The sequence below is a fragment of the Panicum virgatum genome, unplaced genomic scaffold, assembly GCF_016808335.1.
Source record: "Panicum virgatum strain AP13 unplaced genomic scaffold, P.virgatum_v5 scaffold_199, whole genome shotgun sequence".
Classification (NCBI taxonomy): domain Eukaryota; kingdom Viridiplantae; phylum Streptophyta; class Magnoliopsida; order Poales; family Poaceae; genus Panicum; species Panicum virgatum.
The window spans coordinates 114896-140247 of record NW_024376263.1 but is presented as its reverse complement, the minus strand read 5'-3'; the positions used below and the strand labels follow the sequence as shown (position 1 = coordinate 140247).

At 47.4% G+C, this 25352-nt stretch overlaps 1 non-coding gene and 1 pseudogene across 1 annotated transcript; both read left to right on the top strand.

Annotated features, from left to right (window-relative positions):
* Positions 1-4353: 4353 nt before the first annotated feature.
* Positions 4354-4510, top strand: LOC120693917. The gene has a single exon (XR_005683220.1). It is a non-coding gene; the product is annotated as a 5.8S ribosomal RNA (ribosomal RNA).
* Positions 4511-9050: 4540 nt separating this feature from the next.
* LOC120693889 overlaps positions 9051-25352 on the top strand; it is a 32365-nt pseudogene continuing 16063 nt past the window's right edge.

Genomic DNA, 25352 nt, shown 5'->3' with positions numbered 1-25352 from the left:
ATTACACCTCAGCCATTACGTTTGTACGCTAGCTGCCGGTGGTGGTGGGACTATCTTATTATCACGGTTCACAGGTCCTGATGGTCTAATAATCCAACCAGCTATGGTGCCTGGCAGCTTGTGTTTTTTGTGAGCAGTAGTCTATCAGGTTTGTCCTCACTGCAGCTAACATCCGAATGACCTAATGTCATGTTTTTATCAATGTAAAAAGGAGAGAGTCATGTTAATCATGTTGAGATCTATCGTGTATACATGTCAGATCTTTGTGTACCGATGTAATGCAGCGCAATGGGATAAAATCATGTAACCAAGTTAAACAACGTATATGCCATGGATATAGATTAGATACATCATACCTGCAATCAAGAAAGACATTGTCAGGTAGGGAGTTTGGCTGGGGCGGCACATCTGTTAAAAGATAACGCAGGTGTCCTAAGATGAGATCAACGAGAACAGAAATCTCGTGTGGAACAAAAGGGTAAAAGTTCATTTGATTCTGATTTCTAGTACGAATACGAACCGTGAAAGCGTGGCTTATCGATCCTTTAGACCTTCGGAGTTTGAAGCTAGAGGTGTCAGAAAAGTTACCACAGGGATAACTGGCTTGTGGCAGCCAAGCGTTCATAGCGACGTTGCTTTTTGATCCTTTGATGTCGGCTCTTCCTATCATTGTGAAGCAGAATTCACCAAGTGTTGGATTGTTCACCTACCAATAGGGAACGTGAGTTGGGTTTAGACCGTCGTGAGACAGGTTAGTTTTACCCTACTGATGACCGTGCTGCGATAGTAATTCAACCTAGTATGAGAGGAACCGTTGAGTCACACAATTGGTCATCGCACTTGGTTGAAAATCCAGTGGCGCGAAGCTACCATGTGTCGGATTATGACTGAACGCCTCTAAGTCAGAATCCAAGCTAGCAACTGGCACCTGTGCCCGCCGCTCACCCCGACCCACATTAGGGCGTTCGCGCCCCAAGGGCCCGTGCCATTGGCTTAGTCTGCTCGGCCGATGTGCCGTGGCAGGCCGCCTCGAAGCTCCCTTCCTCACGGGCGGCGGGCTGAATCCTTTGCAGACGACTTAAATGTGCAACGGGGCATTGTAAGTGGCAGAGTGGCTTTGCTACCACGATCCACTGAGATCTAGCCCCGCATCGCATGGATTCGTCCCTCCCCCTCCATCACCCATTCAAAAGTTCAGGCTCAGAAGGATGATGCTCATCAAAGATATTGCGAGCAAATATACCAAATAGGAGGGAAGCAGAGTACAAGGAAAAACATGAAGTACTATGATAGTACGATGAGTACAAAAATGAGTAAGGACGTACTGGCCATGACGGCTACAATAACCTCAAAAGAAGCCATACCCAAATTTAAGGGTACTATATCACATGGAAATCCTAGTAGCAGCAATGATGAACAAGACAGCATGGACCAAGTCATTGAGCAGCCACAAAGATGAATAAGACACCAAGGAACCAAACATCCCCGGACTAATTTCGGTGGACATGATTGTACAAGGTGTCCGGGTATGAATCATACTCTATCCAGATGGAAAGGTTGTACGCTGGACCCAAGCAGACAAAGTCGGGATGAGAACGGCTGATATACGTGTGGTATTGGTCATGGGAATTGGTTGAAAGGCAAGAAGGTTTGTAACCCTGGTTCATAGGGAATAAAAATGGTTGGTTTCAGTGGAAAATGGTTGTACATGGCAGCCACACATGGTTCCTTGTTCATCTGGGTTCAAACGGACCATGTTGCGGTGAAAACAGACGAAAAACATGTGCTATAGGTCATGGGAGGCGAAAACCTAGGCCGAACGACCATTCGGTATGTAACCCTGGCCAAAAAAATTGAAATGGCCCACAACGGGATGGAAACGGTTCATTTCGGTCTGAAAGGTTGTACATGGCACCCGCACATGGAACTATGTCCATCCGGGTGGAAACGAACCATGCTAGGGTGAAAATAGACGAAAAACGTGATCTATAGGTCATGGGAGGCGAAAACATAGGCCGAATGATCATTCGGTATGTAACCCTGGACAAAAAATGGAAACGGCCCACAACGGAATGGAAACGGTTCATTTCGGTCGGAAAATGTTGTACATGGCACCCGCACATGGAACTATGTCCATTCGGGTGCAAACGAACCATGGTAGGATAAAAATAGTTGGGAAACGTGTGTTATAGGTCACGAGAGGAAAAACATAGGCCAAACGGCCATTCGGCATGTCAACATGGCAAAGAAGTGGAAACATCCCAAAATGGCCCAAAAACATGAAATCAGGCTCAATGCAGAGAAAACGAGTCAAGAACGGGCGAATTCGGCCTCCGGAGGTGATGGGAGGGTTGGGTTTCCGATACCTCACGTGACTAGACTAAAAAACTGGCCAGTTTTTGAGCCCAGACATGTTATCTCGCCCTATCACTGGTGTTTCAGGCAACCCCCCAAAACTGTACACCCGGAAGGCTGAAAAATTCCCAGAACTTCTGGGGTCGGAGAATGCCCCCCGGTTATAGTAGGGGGGACCGATGCGGTGAACGGGTACTTGGGAAACAATGTCCGACCATGTGTTTCGGGTTGTTTCAGGTGCTCCAAGTTGTACCCTCCTAACCTCGGTGTGGTTGGCGACGGCCGGCCACACCGCGGTTTTTAGCCAGGCTAAACGTCGGTTGGCCGGTGGCCTTTGTGTTCCTGGGGATTCCGATGTACGGTCATGTGGCTTTGAACTCATTTCTCAAGTTCGGGCAAGGGGGGCTCGTAGACTAGTCTCGGCGATGGCCTGCTCTCGTTTCCTGCAGTCGGCCTTGGGGATTCCGATGCTTCGGTCATATGTCTTTGAACTCATTTCCCAAGACTTGGAGCACTGCACCAATAGACAAGGTCGTTTAGGGGCTTGCCAAGGTAAGCCGGGATGGATTTCAGTTGCTCAGGGATTCCGACCGTTTGGTCATGTTGGCTTTGAACTCATTTCTCAAGTTTGTGCAAGGGGGACTCGTAGACTGGCCTCGGCGATGGCTTGCTCTTGTTTCCTGCGTTCGGGCTTGGGGATTCCGACGCTTCGGTCAACATGTCTTTGAACTCATTCCCTGAGCCTCTGAAATTTGCACCGGTTCGCTAAGGCTTGTCACTACTCGACCGAGTTTGGTTGAAGGTGGGATGAATATTGTTTGTTATCGCGCTCAGTGGTCCGTTGGCTGCCTTCCTCATAATTACACTCGCCGTGCACTGCGTGGAGGGATGCTTTGGGTGGCTTAGCTTCCGTGTATCGGCTGGCGCATGAGTTGTCTTGGACCTGTGACTATCGGGAGGCCCCCCACCCTTGTGCGGCCGACTCTCGACGCCTGTGTCCCCTCAGTCCCATGGGAACAATGCCGACCATTAATGAATAATGAGTGCTTGCGTGCTGCTACCTATTTCTTGGGAAGTTGCATTCGCTACAAGTTGCCTTCATCGCGTCCACGGTCCACCCTTTGGGTGTGATGCGTCGGTTTTTTAGCCAATCGGCGTTGCCTCGTGGGTAATGGTCTCATCGGCCAATTCCACCAAGGCTACCTCGCTTGTGCTATCGGTTCCGGGTGACGCAAACGATATAGGACGAGGCTGCTTCGGCTTCTTGTTCCTCTCAAAGTTGGAGCCTTCAAATACACGACAGCCGGCCCGGTTGATGCCTAGTGCAGCAGTCGTTGCCGGCTTGTCGAGGAGGACGGGCTACCTGGTTGATCCTGCCAGTAGTCATATGCTTGTCTCAAAGATTAAGCCATGCATGTGCAAGTATGAACTAATTCGAACTGTGAAATTGTGAATGGCTTATTAAATCAATTATAGTTTGTTTGATGGTATGTGCTACTTGGATAACCGTAGTAATTCTAGAGCTAATACGTGCAACAAACCCCGACTTCTGGGAGGGGCGCATTTATTAGATAAAAGGCTGACGCGGGCTCTGCTCGCTGATCAGATGATTCATGATAACTCAATGGATCACACGGCCCTTGTGCCGGCGACGCATCATTCAAATTTCTGCCCTATCAACTTTCGATGGTAGGATAGGGGCCTACCATGGTGGTGACGGGTGACAGAGAATTAGGGTTCGATTCCGGAGAGGGAGCCTGAGAATCGGCTACCACATCCAAGGAAGGCAGCAGGCGCGCAGATTACCCAATTCTGACATGGGGAGGTAGTGTCGTTGGGCCACGGTCCAACCAAGGCTCCTCACCTTCTCTACATTGGTGAAGGGCCGCCAAAGAACCCACGGTGCCGATGGTGTCAAGGAACACTAGTATTGCCTTGCTCGGGTCATGTTCGGCCTGCTGGTCATGCCCCGTGCAATGTTGCTATCTTAACCAACACGACTCTCAGCAACGGATATCTCGGCTCTCGCATCAATGAAGAATGTAGCAAAATGCGATACCTGGTGTGAATTGCAGAATCCCGCGAACCATCGAGTTTTTGAACGCAACTTGCCCTCGATATTCTGGAGCGGGCTGGGATGACTGATTGCAAGCCCTGCTCCACTCATGTCGACACTCAGTCGAAGTTGTCTGCTGATCTGGGTGATCCTGTAGCTGATCCTACTGCCTACCGGAGTCTAGCCGGTATCTTGCAGTACCTCACCTTCACCAGGCCGGATCTCACCTACGCTGTTCAGCAGGTCAGTCTCCATATGCATGATCCCCGGGAGTCACACCTTGTTGCACTGAAGCGTCTCCTCCGCTACGTCCATGGCACTGTGGACCTCAGCCTGGTCCTTCACCGCTCGTCCTCTGCTGAGCTGGTTGTCTACACTGACACTGACTGGGCTGGCTGTCCGGACACTCGCCACTCCACTTCCGGCTACACCATTTTTCTGGGCGGCAACCTGGTCTTCTGGTCGTCCAAGCGGCAGCCGGTTGTCTCCCGCTCTAGTACCGATGCGGAGTACCGGGCTGTCGCTAACGGCGTGGTGGAGGCGTCCTGGCTACGACAGCTCTTGGCGGAGCTCCACAGCCCGCTCGCCAAGAGCACGCTCGTCTACCGCGACAACGTCAGCGCCGTGTATCTCTCCACCAACCCCATTCAGCATCAGCAGACGAAGCATGTGGAGATCGACTTGCACTTCGTGCGCGACAGGGTCGCCATCGGTGATGTTCGGGTACTCCATGTCCCGACCACCTCCCAGTTTGCCGACATCTTCGCCAAGGGACTACCCTCCTCGTCCTTCTTGGAGTTTCGCTCCAGCCTCAACGCAGCAGGTGGCTAGTTGTGGCTGCGGGGGGTATTTACCCTGCGTGTACTTTCTCGTTCTCCAGTCTTGAACACCGCTGCGCCAGTTGTTCAGACTGCGGGGGCGTTGGCTTTCTTGTTGTCCAGTCTTGAACACCACTGCGTCGGTAGTTCAGGCTGCGGGGGCAGTGTTGGTGTATATGTGAGCCCATGTATAGAGGCCTATCTAGAGGCCCATGTATAGGAACTATATATCTCACCCTTCTAGGATTTGGAGGAATATATCTAATTATTCTCTCCTACATAAACTACGTAAAGTTGCACACAAGGAACACAAGTGCACCAAAGGAGGGATCCGGGGCAGGTGTCACTACCTAGTTTGTAAAGATGTGCCTCGTCTTAATTAATTTGCAAAAAAGGGGCAAAGCCATCATCGTCGTAAAGGAAGAATCAATTAGTCAAGTCGTCGTCACGTCTTCTGTCAGCGTTGTCTTAGAAATTTATAAGATAGCTAGTAGTTAAGTCTCTGGTTAATCCTTAGTTACTCAGATAGCTAGTAGTTAAGTCTCTGGTTAATCCTTAGTTACTCTTGGCATGCTAGTGTGAACTTTCGTTTGAACTATTTGGTTCAATAATACTATTGCTTGGTGTCTAGTTAATTTCTTGGTTCATTATTTCCATGTAAGAAAAAAATGCTCATTCCTTATCGACATGTGGTTTTCTTGCCCGCTTTGCTGGCCTCGTCTCAGTGTACTGTCTCACCCCGCTGACAGAAGAGAGCCGAACCGGCTCAACTGGGCAAAGAAATTAAGAAAAAAACTTTGCTTTCAATGCACACAAGGCAACGACAGTGGTGGTTTAGGCCACCCAAGAAACAGATGAGCCTCGTAGGATCGAAGTCACCCGCACAAAAAAAAAAGGAGTATCTATAATTCTATATCTCATCCGCATGATTTTGATTTAATTTTTCATTTGCTTTCTAGGTCAATGGCACAAAGGATACTCTATAAATCCAAAATCTTGACGACACATTCTCTTTTCTCAATTGAAAATTGCAACAGAATAAAACTGAGTTAAAACATACAACGAGATCAACCACATTTCCACTGAATTAGTGTTGTACTTAATGAAGCATGAGCTCCAATAATGATGAATAATACCGAACATTGAATAACCGTTGAATTGATGTTGTACTTTGTGAAACATGAGATCTCATTATAATGGATTTTGCATCGCATATGGGAATTTATACATTTGGCATTTATAAATTAGATTTTATTTTTAAAATTATTAAAGCAATGCACAACACATCTCCGTAGTAAAAGTAAATAAGTGACATATAGCACATATATCATACTTCATCCGTCCTGAAATGTCGGATGGGCTCGCAGTGATAGAACTGTTGCACGTATTTACAGAGCTGAGCATCGTTGTGCATATATATATTTTTGAATGTACTATATTTTATAAGAATAATTAATGGCCAGATGGGCTGGTCGGGAAGGGCTCGATATCTCTAGCACATATTTTTAAACCCGGATCATCTTGAGGTTTTTGCAGGCCAGCCTGCATTTTGCTCAAGGTCATCTTTTCACCGGTTGTAGGTACAACCCATTTTTTTACTTTTGACTGCTGACAAAAAGAGGACCATAGAGAAAAAGGAGGAGCTTTCCACCGGTTGAGCATAGAAAAAAGAGCATAATAGGTGCATTGGAAAAATACTTTACTATCTCATATCACCTTTTTTGCACGCTGTGGCTGGCTTGATGAGTTGGCCGGCACTTTTTCAGATCATCTAACGGGTAGGAAAGTTGTAGCACGTCCAAAGTTCAAAAATGTCGATCAAAAAAAAAATTCAAAAATCACCGGGGGAGTGAAGGTCTCGGCAATGAGCGCCTATTTGTCGTAGACTCGCCTTGTTGCTAAATTTTTTTGGATTTTGGTACTATAATACTTTCATTATTATTTGACAATTAATATCTAATTATAGACTAATTAGGTTTAGAAGATTCGTCTCAACGTTTTCAGTTAAACTGTGCAATCAATTATTTTTTTCAGCTGTATTTAATGCTCTATGCATATGTTGAAGATTCGATGTGATAGGTACTGTAGAAAAATTTTTGGGACCTAAACATGGCCTTAGGCTTGAGACCTTCGAGTTGATGCTGACGTGACCCGTCCCTGCTCTACTGCCTTTTATCATGGGTCCCACCTATCACTGACAACTCTAATGAGACTTTTGACCGCATGATTAAAGGATATTTACTGTAGCATCACTCGTTTGTTTGGCTGGATGTGGCTGGTGCTGATTTGTTGTGAGAGAAAAGTATTGTTGACTGGCTGGTGGCTGGTGCTGATTCGGTGTGAGAGAAAAACAATGCTGGTTGGTTGGCTGACAAGCCAGCAGAACAGATTGATTGTAGCCAATCATCAATTAATTATCATCATTAAATTCGTCACAAACAGTTACACCCATCCTTGAAGAGATTTTGCAAATAGATTTCATTATGGAATTCATGCATGGAAGATTCTCCATTCTAGAAACTCATCTGGAACCAAATAGGATAAAGTTTGTGCAACGAGCTCCTACTTGTCATAGACTTTGGCCCCGTTTGCTTACTTGTGCTAATGAACAGTGATTCGTGCTAATCTCCATGCATGGGCCACAAAATAAAGTTTATTTGTAAAACATCTTCACGAATGCCTCATTAGATTCGTCTTGGGAATTAGCGTAGGAGTTGTGCAGTAACCATCATCTAATCATGCTACAGTAATGCTACAAAACTAATTACAGAACTTGTTTGTAAACTACAAGATGAATTTATTAAGACTATTTAATCTATCATTAGCACATGTTACTGTAGCAATTGATGTAGCAATTTAGCGTCTAATCATGTCCTAATTAGGCTCATTAAATTTGTCTCGTAATTTACAAGAAAACTATGCAATTAGTTTTTTTATTTCATCTAATTTTAGTGCTCCATGCATGTGCTAGTTTTAAAATTCGGAATTTTGAATTTTGCATATAACAAAGAGCCTTTTATAAGCTTTAGACCTTCGGGTCCTGTTTGGTTCATGCTAGGAAGTTCATGCTAAGTACTTTGATTGTTAATTAGGGGTATTAAATAAAAACAATTTGTAAAACCAACTCCAAAAATTCCGCGCTAGGAATTCTAAAGAATCTAATGAGGCGTTTGACCGCGTGATTAGAGAATAGTTACTGTAGTATCACTATAGCTAATCCTCAATTAATTATCGTCATTAGATTCGTCGCAAAATATTAAATCCATTCCTAAAAAGATTTTTACTTCATTTAGTATTCCATGCATACTAAATTTTTCTACCGAGAAATGTGCACGCCGGGTTCCTTTTTTTTTAAGCACCCAGGAGCACTGGAGAGTCGTGTAAGATTTTAGGCGTCCACGCTGACCGGACTTAACGCAGACGGAACTGTCCGAGTAGTCTCGGAACGCGCCCACCGAGCAGACTCACGCACACACACCCATACTCACACCCACACACACCCACTTGTTCAGCCCTGGTGCGACACCCAAATTCGTTCCCGATGGGAATGGAACCTGGGTCGGTAGCGCTGCACTGAGCGGTTCTACCATTGAACCAGAGGCTCATTCGCCACGCCGGGTTCCTAACAGCAACAAAACACGGCCCAAAGTTGACACTGACGTGACCCGCCCCTGCTCTACTCCCTTTTGTCGTGGGTCCCACATGCCACGACACAAAACCGCACTGCTTTCCCGCCACGCGCCGCCCTCGCCCTGGAGCGCAAGGTCGGCTTTACCTTCTCCTGCACGCCCCATCTCTCGCAGTGCGGCACGGGCCCCACACCCACCGATAATGCAAACACCCCACTGCCATCGGCGACTGTGCGCCACCCCCTTCCGCATTGCGCTTTGATCCCAGTCCCTCCCCCTCCGAATCGCCTCTCCGCTCCACCACCGCCGCTGCGGCTCGCCGCGAGACCCCACCCCAAGCTATGCAGCCTAGTCCCGGCCCATCTCAGGCGGCGCTGCCGTCGGCGGTCGCGGCGGAGCTCGCGTAGCTCGAGAGGAGGCTGGGGCAGGTCGCCGAAGAACTGGTGCGCCGCGAGCTCGGGGCACTCGGGGAAGCACCCGCGGTTCGCATCCTGCGGAGGATCGGGAGGTCCCAGCGGGAGGTGCGGACGCTCACCGGCTACATCATCACGCTTGCCAGGCAAGAGGCGTTCGCGCTCAACGCGCAGGCTGTACCCACCGCCGAGAGCGCCGCCTGCAGCTCCTCCTCTCCTTGCCTCAGAGGTGAAGTCCGATTCCCCAATGCTTCTTCACTTGATGGTGCTTTTTTTTAAGAAAAAATTGATGGGGGGAGAAAGTACTGTACAATGCGGCTGCAGCGTTGGTCGCTTTTTGTGCTTCAGCGATGGGTGTTTCCAGACTGCTATTTTTTGAGATGACCACTAAAATTTCAAATAGGAATACGCCATTCTCATCTCCACTATCAAAATTTGAAATTTGTGACTATGGATTTGTTGCGGTCAAGAATATTGTGAATTTAGTTGTGCAAGCTTTGCTGTTGCCTAAACCCTGTTGGCTAGCTGCAGATGTTGACTTTGAAATTTCTGGACAGATTTTACTAGGCATCTGTTTTATTTTTGCGCACAGTTGTGTGCATGCAACGTAGTGGGACTTTCGTCTTGAAAATAGCTCTTTAATGCTTTCCCGATAACAAAATCTTGTTTTCAACAGATGAATCTGTACATGGGCCGCAGTATCACAACGACGTCCAAATGGAAGAAATTGCTTCGGACCTCTCAAACCATTGTATGGTGATGGACGAGAGTCAAGGTCAGGAGGGATCTCCGGTGATGATGGCAGTTGGCAACCCATCTGATTGCATCTCCCAAAGGGATTGGAACCAGGATTGCATTGAAGTTGATAACGATGTCGCAGGAATGGCTTCTCAGGCAAACCAGATGCCTACGCATTTTGGTGACAGTATCAAAGAACTGATTTCTATTGTACCTCATGGTGTTATCATGCTGGCTGAAAGTCTTGGAAATGGCAGAGCATCTGAGATGTGGAACCATCTTCAGACTGGTAGCCCCAAGCACGAGATGGTTCCTACACATCCAAGAAGTGAGTTTGCCTCAGGCCGCTTGCAGCATGTTTTAACATGTCTTCAGAGAGTTGGACCCTTAGGAAGTCATTTGGGCCCAGAGTGTGCAATAATGCTGCCAAAGCCGGTGACGAATGCTGTCACAGAAAATGCATTCAGGGCCATCCCTCAAATCACAGTAAATGAGTTAAGGAAGACGGCAAGCCCGCAGATGTGCGCGCTGGAGGATTTGGAGTTCATCAGGAGATTTTTGATACTCTCTTATCTTTGTCAGTAAGTCTCTCAGTTCCATTTTCTTACAGGAACATACTGCTTACGAAGTGCAGGGTTTTGTGAACCTGTCAGCAAATGGACTCAGAATATATTTCCTTTGTTCATGTACCATTACATATTTCTAAAACAAATATGTGGTTTCTTCCTAATATCAGCTACCTATTTGAGACAAAAAGCAACTTTTTTTTTGTGCGATGCTATTGCTAAGACATCTTTGTTTCACCTTATAGGAATAAAATGGCAGATGAAGCTGTATTGACCGTGGACTATATTAAATCATTGAAGCTCCTGTCCATTGCTCATTTTGAGTCGGAAATTTGGAGCAGCTTTGGCCGGAAGAATTTTCAGGCATCCAATAGACCTGCATCAGATAGGCCAAAGGTCATTTTTGTAGTGGTTTTCTTGTTTCTATTTCCTCACAATAGGACTGTCACACTTGTCAAGACTAATGCTTTTTAACCTAAAATGAAACAAACTATGTAAAAGTTGTATCTGCGGATGTCATGAGTTCCCTTTGATATGCGTGGGGCACTTGGCTTTTGATGCTTCATCATTTCAGCCTTACTTAAATTTCATGTAATAGGTTATTATTGTATTTTTATGTCCTAACCTCAATGGGGCTCCATTTACTCGTTGATGTCTGCAGAATCTTGATTCGGATCCAAGTAAAACAAAAGTATGCCATTGTGAGATTGAGATAAGAGGGGATTCCATATTTCTTGTTTTGAAGGTTTGTGACGTTTCCAATATTTTTATTTTATATTTGAGTTTCATTTTATTGTTGTTGTTCTCTTCACATCAAGTAGTCATTCTACATTGTTTGATTTGTGTTAATTGCTTTTAACTTCTCACCAATCTAGCTTCCATATGCAACATGCATGTGTGTGCACATATGTAGTTTTTTTTTCTCAAACGTGTAGGATTAATAGAAAGAAAGGACGGTCCGAAATACAATGCCGAGTCCATATGTAGGTTTATTGCAAAGGTCATATTTTGCTCTGAGTTTTCTGTGATTTGAATTTTCGCCATTTCCTATTTCTGTAGGTTAATTGTTTGATGGATTTTCACTCAGTTTCATTGAGAGAGTCATGCACTGCAAATTGTTTACGTAAATGTGGTTGCATGAATACTAGTATTCTACTATTTATTCTCATCATAGGGTAGAATTTTATGCTGCAAACACGATAATTGGGGAATTGGCTGATATTTCTATTGACATAAAGGTGCATATAACTCAATTATGATGTGCAATTCTTATCAAACTTTGCGTAACATGTCCTAAAACATTAATATGCAGTTCTATAATTTGACAAACGATGCATCAAATTCCATTGATATATGAATGGAAGGATGGATGCCAATGACATTAATGGGTTAAGGGACCTGGATTGGCGAATTTTGCATTTGTGGGCTAGAATTATTTTCAGGAACTTTAGGGACCAACCTTATATTTTTAACCTTATTTGATTGAATCAGGGGCCGTATATGGATAATAAGAGGACTTACCTTCAAAAAGTTCTGGGTGATGATAATGTTCTTGTAGTAAAGTTTATGGTTCCTTCAGACAATAACACTAATTTCTACCGCCAACTGTACCATAAGATTGCTGAAGATGGTATTGTTTTGGGTCTGCGGCTATATCGTTTTTTCGGTGAGTCTCTCAGTTCTTGTAATGCAAAATCTATTTGGATTTATTGGTTACTAGCAACAATACATATTATGATTGTTATTGTTATATTTGTAGTATAGGAAATATCTCGGGAAGGCTTCTTGCCCTCCAAGTCTTGTGTTCCTATATATTCGCCCTCAAGGCTCAATGCAACACACAATACAACCCACGGTTCATATGCAATCTATGCTTCCTACATGGTATCACGAGTCTAGATTTCTAACCCTAGGTTTCTGGCTTCTGCTGCCCTAGCGCCGGCCCTGGGAAGATTGATCTCCACCAGGGCACCACCCTCGTATGATGCACGGCTGATCCCTCTGATCTGCCACGTCCGTTGTGGTCAAGCAGCAGCAAATACCTACCTCTCCCATGGTGATTCGATCTCATCGTTCGATCTTGTTGGGCTGCCTCGTCGAACCTTCCTGTGCATTTGGCCCAATGCTGACCCTATCTCCTCCTGCGCCTGCGCCTGTGCCATCGCTGCTTTGAGCACAAGTGCGCTGTTACGGAGGTCGCACAGGCGGGCGCAGGGCTGCCGCGCTACAATGGCTTGTTTGGATTGCACCCTGGGAAAGTTGCCTGTGCCAGGCAACTCATCCAGCCCCTCAATTTTGTTCGCCAGGGGCCTGGATGGCTGCTTGGCAGCAACTGCCTGGGTGAGGCCTTCAACCAAACAAGCCCTAAGAGCACTGGGGTTGGAGCAGTGGGCCGTCGTGCCGCTTGTTGACGTCATCCTCGGGCTACTATGACCCACTCGGGGCTGGCACCCTCATCGAGATCCATCGTCGGACGGGATGCATCGGGGTCACCTCGCCTTGCCTCGTGCACCACACCCCTTCATCGCACCGTTGCGCCGCCATCATTGGTGGGCTGCAGAGCCGTGGGGCTCTGTACCCAGGGATTATCTTGATGCCGCATTTCTTTTTTCCCAATCTGAGGTCGGGTTTGCGTCGCCGTATTGTTTCGTCAAGCTGCTAATGACTTGGGTGGAAACCAGTTGCAACGGTTTGGATTTTGCATTGGTTCTACTTCAATTTGCAACGTGCTCATCGTCTTAGCCATTAGTAGCACGTAGCAATTAAAAGTACCACCACCAGCATGCTCCTGCACTACTTCCGGATCTCCACCTTCCTTTACCTTTGATGGGGTGGTGCGGTTTGGTTTTCAAATGCTATGGGGTGGTTTGGAGTGGTTTATGTTGACGTATTTAATAAAAATAGTCGTCGCTGCATAGTTGACACTCCCGAGGACGAGGTTGTCGCTGCGCCTTCCTGGCTGCAGCGCCGGCGCTCGTAATAAGGACATCATTGCCAGTGTTGCCACCTCTTCAGGCGGTGGCACTTCCCATGCTGTTGATCTGCTTCATCATGCTGGCTCTTGGTTCAAGTCCGTGCTAATTGCTGCAATCTCGTGGACACCACCGTTGATGTTGCCGAAGGAAGAAGCATTTGCACTCTTTAGCTGCACCTTCCTCCATCGCCATCCAGTCGGCTCATCTGTTACCTTTGATGATTGTTGTCAAGAGAGAATTTCCATTAGTCCAGATGGACATATATATAGCCAGTATATGGGCCAATATGGGCCTAGATGATATATGGGCTGTAACACCCCTGTTAGGAACCCTAGCCCTACCGGGGATTGGACGGAGGTTGTAGGGATGCGTGAGTGATGGGCTGTAACACTGTCTTGCCAATGTCGTCTAGGTGCATGCGCACCTAGTGGTAGCCCGAGTGTAACTCCAGCTTCGTGAAGAATGGCGCCGTGCAGCTCTTCGAGGAGCTCGTCCACCACCGGGATCGGTAACTTGTCCTTGGAGGTCTTCGCATTAAGGGTGTGGTAGTTGATGCAGAACCTCCAGGAGTTGTCTGGCTTGCGGACCAAGAGCACTGGGGCGGAGAACGACGAGGTGCTGGGCCGAATGATCCCCTGCTGCAACATGGCCGAGCACTGCCGCTTCAGCTCGTCCTTCTGTAGCTGCGGGTAGCGGTAGGGTCGGACAGTGACAGGAGCGGTAGCCAGCAGGAGATGGATCCTGTGGTCGTACGGGCGCGCCGGTGGTAGGCCACGAGGCTCGTTGAAGACCGTGGCGAACTAAAGTAGTAGGCGGTCGAGGAGGGGCTGCCCGGTCGAGGCGGCGATGGCGTGGGTGCTGGGTGCCTTGGTGTCGACGTGTGGTACGCCCAACCCGCGCCACAGGATGCGGCAGCCACGGCGTGTGAAGGTCATGCAGAGACTCTCGAAGTCCCACAGAATGGGCCCGAGCGTCCGGAGGAACTCGACGTCCAGGATGAGGTCGAACTCGCCCATGGTGATGCCGAAGCATGTGACGGTGAACTCCTCACAGCCGATGGTGAGCACGACGTCGCGGGTGTCCCCTTGGCACGGCACCCGGTCCCCATTAGCCACCAGTATACACAGCGAGGGGTGCGGAGTTGTGGTCAGCCCCAGGCGACTGAGGAGGTCGGCGTGGATGAAGTTCGTCGTCGACCCAGAGTCGAGGAGGGCCACCAACCGTTGGCTATGTACGGTGACGAGCAACAACATAGAGTTTTCTGTGCGGACGCCTGTGAGGGCATTGAGGGACACCGTGGGCGGATCCCCTGCGGATGGGGCCGCGCACGTGGACTCCAGGGGTGTAGGGGCAGGCGTGAACTCCTCCTGGAATACGGCTGCCACCGCGGCCTCCGCTGGAATGTCATCATCGACGTAGTCATCGTTGACGAGGTAGAAGAGGCGCTGACACACATGGCCGCGGATGTATGGCTCGTCACAGTTGAAACACGGGTCTTGGCAACGACGTTCCTGTTGTTCCGCTGGCGAAAGGCGGTGAAAGCGTGATGGCGCGGGCGCTGGCGGCTGGGCGGGAGCGATCACCCCTCCTGTGGGTGCTGCGGGCTGCGGACGAGGTAGCGCTAGCGGCGTAGAGCGCCCTGCAGGAGGCCGGTAGCCGCGCTGTGCCGGTGCTGTGCCGAGGGCGACCGCGTGGCGTTCATACGCCCACGCATAGTACATCGTCGTCTGAAGATTTGGCGGGCTGCGCATCACGTCTGCCTTGATGTGCACGGGAAGGCCGCCCGCAAACAACTCGGCCTTCTGAAGAGGGTTGAGGTCACGTGCATGACAGAGGACGGCTTTGAAGCGGTTCGAGTAGTCCTGGACCGATGAGAGGAAGGGCAGCCGCACGAGCTCGGCCAGCCGTGTGCCCTGCATTGGTGGCCTGAAGCGGAGCTGGCACAGATTGCAGAAGCGCTCCCAGGAGGGCATGCCCTCATCTTGCTCCAGCGCGTAGTACCACATCTGCACGGCGCCGCGAAGATGGTACGAGGCCAGCCAGGTGTGATCCGATGCCAAGGTACGCTGGCCACGGAAGAATTGCTCGCGCTGGTTGTGCCAGTTGAGTGGATCCACCCCGCCGTTGAACGTCGGGAACTCCAATTTGTAGTACCGCGGTGGGGCTGGAGGACCAGTAGGAGCACTGATCAACTGGTTGTCGTCGGAGGTCCCTTCCAGGCCGCCATAGGGGGGGCTCTAGGCATGAGCGGGCGGAGGAGGGAAGCTGGGCGCCGTTGCATGTGTAGCGGCCGGTGTGGTCGCCATAGCCGAGGTGTAGACCGACGCGGACACTGATCCCATCGCTCACGCCGGGATTGGAGATGGCGATGATGGCAAGCGCAGCAGGTGGATGGGAACACCGCCGGCTGCCGAATGGGGCATCCCGAAGGGAAATCCCGCCAACTTGGGGGCCGATGTTTTGGGCGCCGGCGGTGGTGGCTGGGGCGGTGTCGGATGGGGTGGGGGCAGCGGCTGGAACAACCCCGCCTAGGCGGCCTGCATAGCATCGACGCTACGGCCGATTCGGTCGACCACGGCGGCCAGGGACTCCAGGGTGATGCGCCCCCCCGACGTCGTGGAAGCAGAGGAAATGGTGGGCACGTCGACTGGCGAGGACGGAGGAGGAGCGGACGGTGCAGGGGCTGGCGGCGGGAGACTGGACGTGGGAAGGGAACCTGACATCTCTGATACTAGGCTGTTAGGAACCCTAGCCCTACCGGGGATTGGACGGAGGTTGTAGGGATGCATGAGCGACGAGGGCGGCGAGAGGGCGTCGTGGTCGGCGCAGGAACAGGAGGAGGCGCTAGGGCTAGGGCCGGCTCCCTTGATGAAGCCGGAAACAATAATATGTTTCTGCTTAATTTCTCAAAGAGTCTTACACAAGTATTTATAGTCACGCTAATTAATAATAAAACCCACTACTAATAAGAATATGAAGATAACGTGGCCCCCTTGGGCCTTGGAGCACCAGTCGCCTAGCCACCTTGTGCGGCTTGCCTCTTGTACGTGAGGCCGGTCATAACATCTCTCCCGGCCTTCGAAAACAGCTAGTCCTTGAGCTGGAACTCTGAGTACACAGCAGTGAAGTCCTCACGACGTTCCCAGGTTGCTTCCTCTTCTGGCAAGCCGTGCCACTGGATCAGGACGCGCCATTCACCACGCCGCTGCTGGGCCTGCAAGGCACGCTCAGGAACCGGCACAGTGCAGCCATCCTAAGTAGGAGTTAGGGAGCCAGGCGCTCCTAGAGGGTCGCCGTGGTGCTGCTTGAGGAGGCTGACGTGGAAGACATCATGCAGACGGGCGCCTTCCGGGAGCTGTAGACGGTACGCCACGCGTCCAATGCGCTCGAGCACCCAGAACGCCCCGGCCCAACGCGGCTCGAGCTTGTGCCTGGCACGGGGGTTGAGCACCCGGAACGGCCCGGTCCAACGCGGCCCGAGTTTTCTGTTGATAATGAGACTGTAAAAGAGGCATCAACACCAATATGCTTAGTAAGTTCATGTTTCACAGGATCATTAGCAATCTGAATGGCTTCAGTGTTATCGCACAGGAGAGGTGTGGGGGTATCACAAGAAACTCCAAAATTAGCCAATAACCATCGAAGCCAAATAATCTCAGCAGTAGTAGTAGCAAGTGCTCTAAGTTCTGCATCTGTACTAGAGCGAGAGACAACAGCTTGCTTCTTGGACTTCCATGCAAGAGGAGAACCAAGAAGAATGCAATAACCAGAGACAGAACGACGATATGTTGGATCACTAGCCCAAGTTGAGTCCGAGTAAGCATGAGGATGAAGTGGGTTATCACGAGGATATAGTAAACACTGAGAGGAGGTCCCCCGTAAGTATCGCAACACACGAAGCAAATGCCCAAAGTGAACCGAAGTGGGGGCACTCACAAACTGGCTCAAAATATGAACCGCATGAGCAATATCAGGCCTTGTGACGGTGAGATAAACAAGGCTGACAACAATGTGACGGTAGTGAGAAGGATCCTCAAGAGGGTTACCATCAGTAGGCCGAAGCTGCAAGTGAAGATCCATAGGAGTAGCAGCTATGCGATTATCAGTAATACCAGATTGGGCAATGAGATCTTGAATGTATTTAGATTGAGAGATATAATACCCCTTGTCAGAATGCAAGACCTCAATTCCCAAGAAATAACTGAGTGGACCCAAATCAGTCATCTGAAATTGGTTGACTAAGATGCTTCTTGATTAAGGAAACATGCTCAACATCATCACCCGTGATGAGCATGTCATCAACATAGAGCAGAAGAAGAGTACGACCACATGGAGAAATATGAACAAATAAGGCTGGATCATGAGAACTAGGTGAAAAACCAGCAGCCATTATTACAGAAACAAATCTCTCAAACCAAGCACGAGGAGCTTGTTTGAGGCCATATAGAGCACGACGAAGACGACAAACATAACCTGGAGAAGTATCAACACCAGGAGGTGGTTGCATATAAACTTCCTCGTGTAAATCACCGTGAAGAAAGGCATTTTTGACATCCATCTAAGAGATAGTCCAAGAACAACTAGCAGTCACTACAATCATAGTACGAACTGTAGTCATATGTGCAACTAGTGCAAAAGTCTCATTGTAATCTCGCCCCTGAGTCTGCTGAAAGCCTCGAGCAACAAGGCGAGCTTTGTACCTCTCAATAGACCCATCTGATTTGGTCTTGATTTTGAACACCCACTTACATGTAATAGGGATAGCATGTGGTGGCAAAGGAACAATCTCCCAAGTACCAGTGCGGTCAAGTGCAGCAAGCTCCTCTGACATAGCAGACTGCCACTCAGGAACACTAGAAGCTTCCTTGAAAGTAGATGGTTCAGCCAGAACATCACTCACATGTGTAAAACCCAACCAGTCAGGAGACTCAATAGAGGTACAATCTCGTAAATTATATCTTGGACCACCATGTGACTCATCAGAAATAACATGAGACTCATCAATATTGTTAGATTCATCTAAAACAGGAGTATTAGGATTGGTCGAAGGGGGATCGGACGGAGGCACTCTAGGACCACGAGTGTAAACCTGTGTGACAGGAGGTTTTGATGGTGGGGGAGGAGGTGGAGGTGGAGGTGGAGGTGGGGATGGTGGGTGACATAGAGGCTGTGGAATTGGTGGAGGAAGACACATGAAAGTGGTGGACTCTGTGGGGGAATACGAGGATTGAGTAGAGGAGTTATAAAATAAAGGGCGAGTCTCATCAAAGATCACATCACGTGAAATACGTATACGACGAGAGGAAGGATCATAGCAACGATAACCCTTATGTTCACGACTGTACCCCAGAAACACACATTCAACTAACTAAGTAGCCAACTTTGTCCGCTCACGAGGTGCAAGCAGGACATAACATGTGCATCCAAAAACCCGAAGATGGTCATAACGAGGTGAAGTACCAAACAACACTTGACCAGGACTTTTTCCTATCAATTTGGATGATGGCTGTCTATTTATGAGATATACTGCAGTGGAAATAGCTTCGCCCCAAAAGTGAGAAGGAACAAAGGAGAAAATCAGAAGGGTTCGAGCAGTCTCAATAAGATGGAGATGCTTGCGCTCAGCAACACTATTCTGAGCGTGAGCACCAGAACAAGAAGGTTGAGGAAGAGTACCCTCTGAGGCCAAAAACTGGCGAAAAACACCAGATAAATACTCACCACCAGAATCAGAACGAAAAACTTCTATGAGAGTGAAAAACTGTGTATGTATCATACGAACAAAAGATTTGTAAATGGCACACAACTCGGAACGATGTTTCAGAAAATAAATCCAAGTATACCGAGAGTGATCATTAATAAAAATAACATAATATTTATGACCACCCTTAGTGGTAAAAGGTGCAGGACCCCATACATCTGAATGAATAAGATCAAAAGGTCTAGCTGAATGAGATGTACTAGAGGAATATGGAAGTTGTATCAGTTTGCCAAGTGTACACCCCTTACACTGAAAGCTAGACTCAATAGATGTTTGACCTAGACAACCACTAGTTATTAAGGTCGACAAGCGAGACCCACATAGATGACCCAGACGATGATGCCACTTGGCGAAGGATGAGGCTGATGATGCAACCGACGATACACGAGCGGTAGAGCTAGCGGAAGAGGGAAGACTCAAGGTGTCCAAAATGTAGAGGTTAGAGGAACCTCTACGGCGATGGCCAATCCCAATAATAGTCCCGCTTCGACGATCCTGAACAAAACAAGGTGAATCATCAAATGCAATGAAACAATTCTGATTTGTAATCTGGCCTACTGAAAGGAGATTTATGGACAACTGAGGTACAAGAGATACATTAGGTACAATAAAGTGTGCAGTGGAAAGTGAACCCTGATGAGTAATAGAACAAGAAGTACCATCAGCTGTCTGAACAGAAGCGCCATCATGGACAGTTTTGCAATCAACCACCTGAGATGAATCAAAAGTCACATGAAAAGAAGCACCAGAATCAAGGACCCAAGAAGACTGAGAAGCACCAACAGGTGAGGCAGCAGCAACAGACACAGAGCCCCTAGGAGTGGCAGTCGTACCACGACCACGAGCAGCACGACGAGCACGATAATCAGCTAGCTTCTCCGGATACTTGCTGAAACAATTCTCTGAACGATGATTAGTCTTCTTACAATGCTCACAGGGTGTAGAAGGACCACCAGCAGATATACTAGCCTTCTCAGTAGCTACAAGAACACTGTAAGGTGCTATCACCGGAGGAGCAGGTGACAAGGAACGAAGTCGAGCCTCTTCAGCAGTCAATGAGGCCAACACATCTAAAATAGATGGAGTGGGAGATGTATTAAGAAGCTGCACACGAACAGGTTCAAATTCAGACCTTAATCCCATAACGAACTGATACATCAGGAACTGCTCAATAAACTTGGTCTTCTTAGAACACCCATCACATGCTGCAGTAGATGGAGGAACCATGGACAGTACTGGTCCCATGAATCGATCAAAGGCATTATAATAGTCATCAATGGTCATGTCATCTCGCTGAAGTCCACGGAGACTTTGCATCAAAGTGTGCAGAAGAGCATCACTAACCTGAACAAATCTTTTCTTTAAATAATCCCACATCTCCTTGGTAGTCTGGAAAGGCGCAAGACTCATCATGAAAGATGGCTTAACACTAGTGACTATGGTAGTCTTAACCCTTCCATAATCTTTGATCCAAGTAGTGATTGTACTAGCATTAGAATTATCTGCCGTAGCAACCGGTGTAGTGCCAGTAAGATGTGAAGCAAGACCATAACCACCTAGCACTGTCTGAGCACAAAAAGCCCATTCTCTATAGTTGTGACCATCAAACTGCAGTGGAATTTGAATAGCACTAGGATTCGACATGTTGAAGAAGAGCTGAGACAGAGAGCAGATGTCGCCGTGAGGAGTCAGCAGAGGACCACAGTGTAGGCGAAATCACCATAGCAGCAGATGGTGAGGCCCAGATCGAATCCGCAATGGGCAGATTGAGCGGATGGACGGACGGAGCAGGGGCGGATGGATGAGTAGAGCAGGGGGCAGAGCTCGAAATCTTGGCTCCGTCACTGGAGCAGAGGAGGTCCTCTGGTGTGTGACGACCCGAGCAGAAAGTCAAGGATGACGTGCTGAAGACGGCGGCAACGAGGAAGAGTCGCGGCGGGCGACAGTGACGGGCCGCGACTGGCGGCGGAGCTGGAGGCAGAGACAAGTACCGGTGGACGGCAGCGATGCGATGGAGCCGCGACGGGCAGCGGGGATGAAGACGATGAGACGGAGGGGACGACGGCACCCGGTCGCAACGGGCGGTGTGGTGGAGACGACGCCCAGCTGCGATGGGCGGCGTGGCGGAGACGACGTCGCCGCACGTGCGGCGACGTCGTAACGGGGCCGCGAGCAGCGGTAGAAAAAATGGATCTTTAGGTGGAAATTAGATTAGTCTAATCCCAACCCTAAACCATGCTCTGATTCCATGTTACCTTTGATGATTGTTGTCAAGAGAGAATCTCCATTAGTCTAGATGGACATATATATAGCCAGTATATGAGCCAATATGGGCCTAGATGATATATGGGCTGTAACATCATCGACCTGCTGAACATGTTGGGAAAAGGTTGCTGATTTTGTGTACTAGTGCGCCTATGTTGCCGCTTTGGACTTGTGCCCTCCTCCACGGCTTCGACTAGTTTGGCACTAAGGGGCTATCATCTGCATGAGCTCTTCCTGGTTTCCGCTCCAGCCATAACATTCACACCGGTATTATGACTGCAGGGGATGTCCCTATTGTTCTCCATTCTATCTGTTCGTATTGCTACCGCTACGACTGCGTGGGGATGTTAGAGTATATTCGGTAGTATAGGAAATATCTCGGGAAGGCTTCTTGCCCTCGAGGCTCAATGCAATACAACCCATGATTCATATACAATCTATCCTTCCTACAATTATATATTCTTGACTCCACGCATGTTTGTACATTTTCTTGTGCTAGCCACTAGGGTCAACACATTTCAGCACTTGACATAAGTATTGGTCATGAATTTCTTGGTGACATGTTCCCATGGTGTGTTTAGTGAGTCGAGTGAGTAGATGTTTACCCACTCCACAATGCATTGTCATTGCAGCTGTAGACCTCTTAATTTATTTGCATTTACCTATGCTGTAGCATTTCTTGCACTTCTAAGTTGATAGATTGTTTTCATTTGGTTTATCTTTTTCAGCTTACAAGGATGGAAAAAAAGGGAAGAAAAAGAAAGACGATGAACAAGGTGAAATCAAGAAATGCACTTCATCTGTTAGCTGCTACTTTATTTGCACTGAGTCAGAGGATGAGAGTTATATTCTCTCCCACAAAACTGTTGATCAGTGCCGCAACTGTTCATGCATATCCATACCGCTCCTACTTTGGCAAATTATATGAAAAGGTTTGTCATCTACCTGTTAAGCTTAACTAAGCATGTCTGTTCCAACGGCCAAAGGGACCTCACGGGCACAATGCGCATGCTTTTCTGGGTGTTGATAAAGTGTTAGGGAACTACAAATTCTGCTGCCATGATAAATAACATTGAGTTTTCAGAAAATAGCCAAAAAGAGGTGCACTACAAAGGGTGCCAATTTTTTAGATTATGAGTGTTCTTATGTTCTTGCAATTCTTGTGGCTGAAAAAGGAAACTAACAATCAAATGTTATTGTATTCTACATGAGCATGCATCCTCACCCTTCGGGTGTGTTAAACCTATGTTCTTTGATGCAGGTTTTCTTTGATACTATCCAAAACTGAAACACTGGACGTTGATTTATCAACAGTTCATGTTATACTGATTGATGATGAACCCTGCCGGGTAAGTAATTGCTTCCTCTTCAATATTGTCTTATTACCATTGAGCATACACCATGTATCTTCAGTGCGATATTTCAGGACGAACATGGGAAAGTTGATATTACATATGAGAAGCGTTTGATCCACACTGATGGTACTGGCTTCATATCTGAAAATTTGGCTAAGAAATGTCCCAACAGAATTATCAAGCGAAAGAAGTCAAAAGTTTGTACACTTGGCCCTATTTCCACAGCTTGTCAGTTTTTTTTAAAGAAACTTTTAGTTATTAATCACATTTTTAATTTATGGATAATATTTTAGGGGGCTCGATAGATTATTTACCATTTTTAGTTTATACCAAGAATGGCATAGTCCCCTGTTCCCTGAGTAAAATAGGCTCATTTCTCAGATTTGTCCATACAAACTACAATCATCATCATTATAATCAACAAAAAGCCTTTTAGCCCCATGCAAGGGTAGGCTAGAGTTGATACACAACATGAGCCACCAGCAAAGGGGGGAAAGAGATAAAGAAAATAAATATATAAAAGGCTCAATAACAGTGATATTTTAGGGGGTGGGGGGTCTAGATCCTGTTCATGGTTCAGGCACGTGAATTTTCATGCCCTCCTACCCCAGTACAATTGTTTAGGTACATGCCATTCTTTCAAGTCCCATTCTAGTGCTCCCTCCCATGTCATGTTCGTTGACCTGTAATACCTCGGTTCAATATCCCTTAGTAGTAGTTGTTGGCCCAATTGCGGTTGTGGTCAGGTTTAGTGACTTGGAAGTTTAGGGGGAGTTGAGAGCTAGCTTATAATCCTTGTCGTTCTAAACATAGGACCTCTAGGTTGACCTTTACACGAAGCAAGGACGAAAGTGTGAAAGAGGTGCTATGTGTATGTGGTCCCATTCCATGTGTGGAGCTGAGCTGTAAGCAGATTTTGGAGCAGGGTGTTACAGATGGTATTCAGAGCATAAACCTTCGCTGCACATGTGCATGTGCGTGTGGGCATAGCCATGTACCAAGGGTTGGTTCTGAGAGTCTGCATATGTGATGAGCTGCCGAGGGCATTAGCCCTTAAGGTAGGGTGAATGTAATACCCCAGTCTAGTATCCCTTAATAGTAGTAGTTGTTGGCCCATGTGAATGTGACCCTATTGTGGTTTTGGTGTGGTGGCTTAGTACCTTGAGGGCCTACTTATAATCCTTGTCGTTCCAAACATGATACCTCCGGGTTGACCTTTTACATGAAGCGAGGACGAAAGTGTAAGAGAGATGCTATGCGTGTGTGGTCCTCGTCTGCCTGTAAGCAGATTTTGGAGCAGGGTGTTACATGACCCACTACTTCTTGCATTATCGTTGAACCTTAGGATTCCGCTATGCACTGGTGCCTCTGTAGGTCCCCATTGGACATTTCCATACAAACTACAACATGTAATGGACTTCATTTCCTTTGAAATTGTTCACTGAACTGCTTTTCATTCAGTTCCTCCGAAATCAAATTACATATGTAAATAATGAAGCATTGTGGAAGTTGCTCCTACATATGTATGCCTCTGCATGCATACAGAGTAGTTTATGGTAAAGGTTCATACAAGTGTCCATTTGTATATTGATTGTTTCTGTTTCTTGTTCAGGATTATATGCATCGAGGTGAAACAATGGTGAGGTCTACGTCTTCAAAGTTGCATCGTTCTCATTGTATAATATGTATCTTATTAATTATGGGCCTGTTCTGGTCTACTGTCTTCTGAATCTGCTATGATTTAACTGTTTTGTTCTTATAATCTGTTCTTTTTTCTCTAGCCTCTTCTCATGCAGGTCCGTCTTTTTTATAATGGATATGCTGTAAAAGGAACTCTGCTAGTTGATAAAAGGGTATGCATTAAGAGTTTTAAAATCTGGATATTATGTTACATTCAAAATCTACGGTCCTGTTTTGCTTTTGAATGGTGTTGCAATATATTTTGTGGGAAAAGTCCATTTTACTACCTTGAGCAATTCACTTTGTCTGCTTAACCCCACGAACAAAATTTGGGATCTACTCCCTCAAACCATTTCAGTTGGTCTAATCACAACCCCTTAATAAGATGTCTTTTCCGTTTATCCACGTACAAGTTGAGTTTTATATCCAGATTTTGTGGGTTGACTTACAACATACAACATCATGTTCTGCATTAGCAATGGTTCATGATTAATTTTCATGCAATTTTGTATCTCTAGGATCAATGTTGTACCAAATGTTCCTAATCCTTGAAGATTATTTATGTATTTTACTAACGTAGGGCATCACCTCTCTATCTGTGCACAAAATTTGAGCTTAAAACTCAACTTCTACATGGAGAAACAAAAAGATAAATCTCTCTAGGGCACAGATTGAACCAACTCGAACAGCTTGGGGGACTATGTCGAGTCTAAATTTTGCTCATCTTAGTAAAATGGTCTT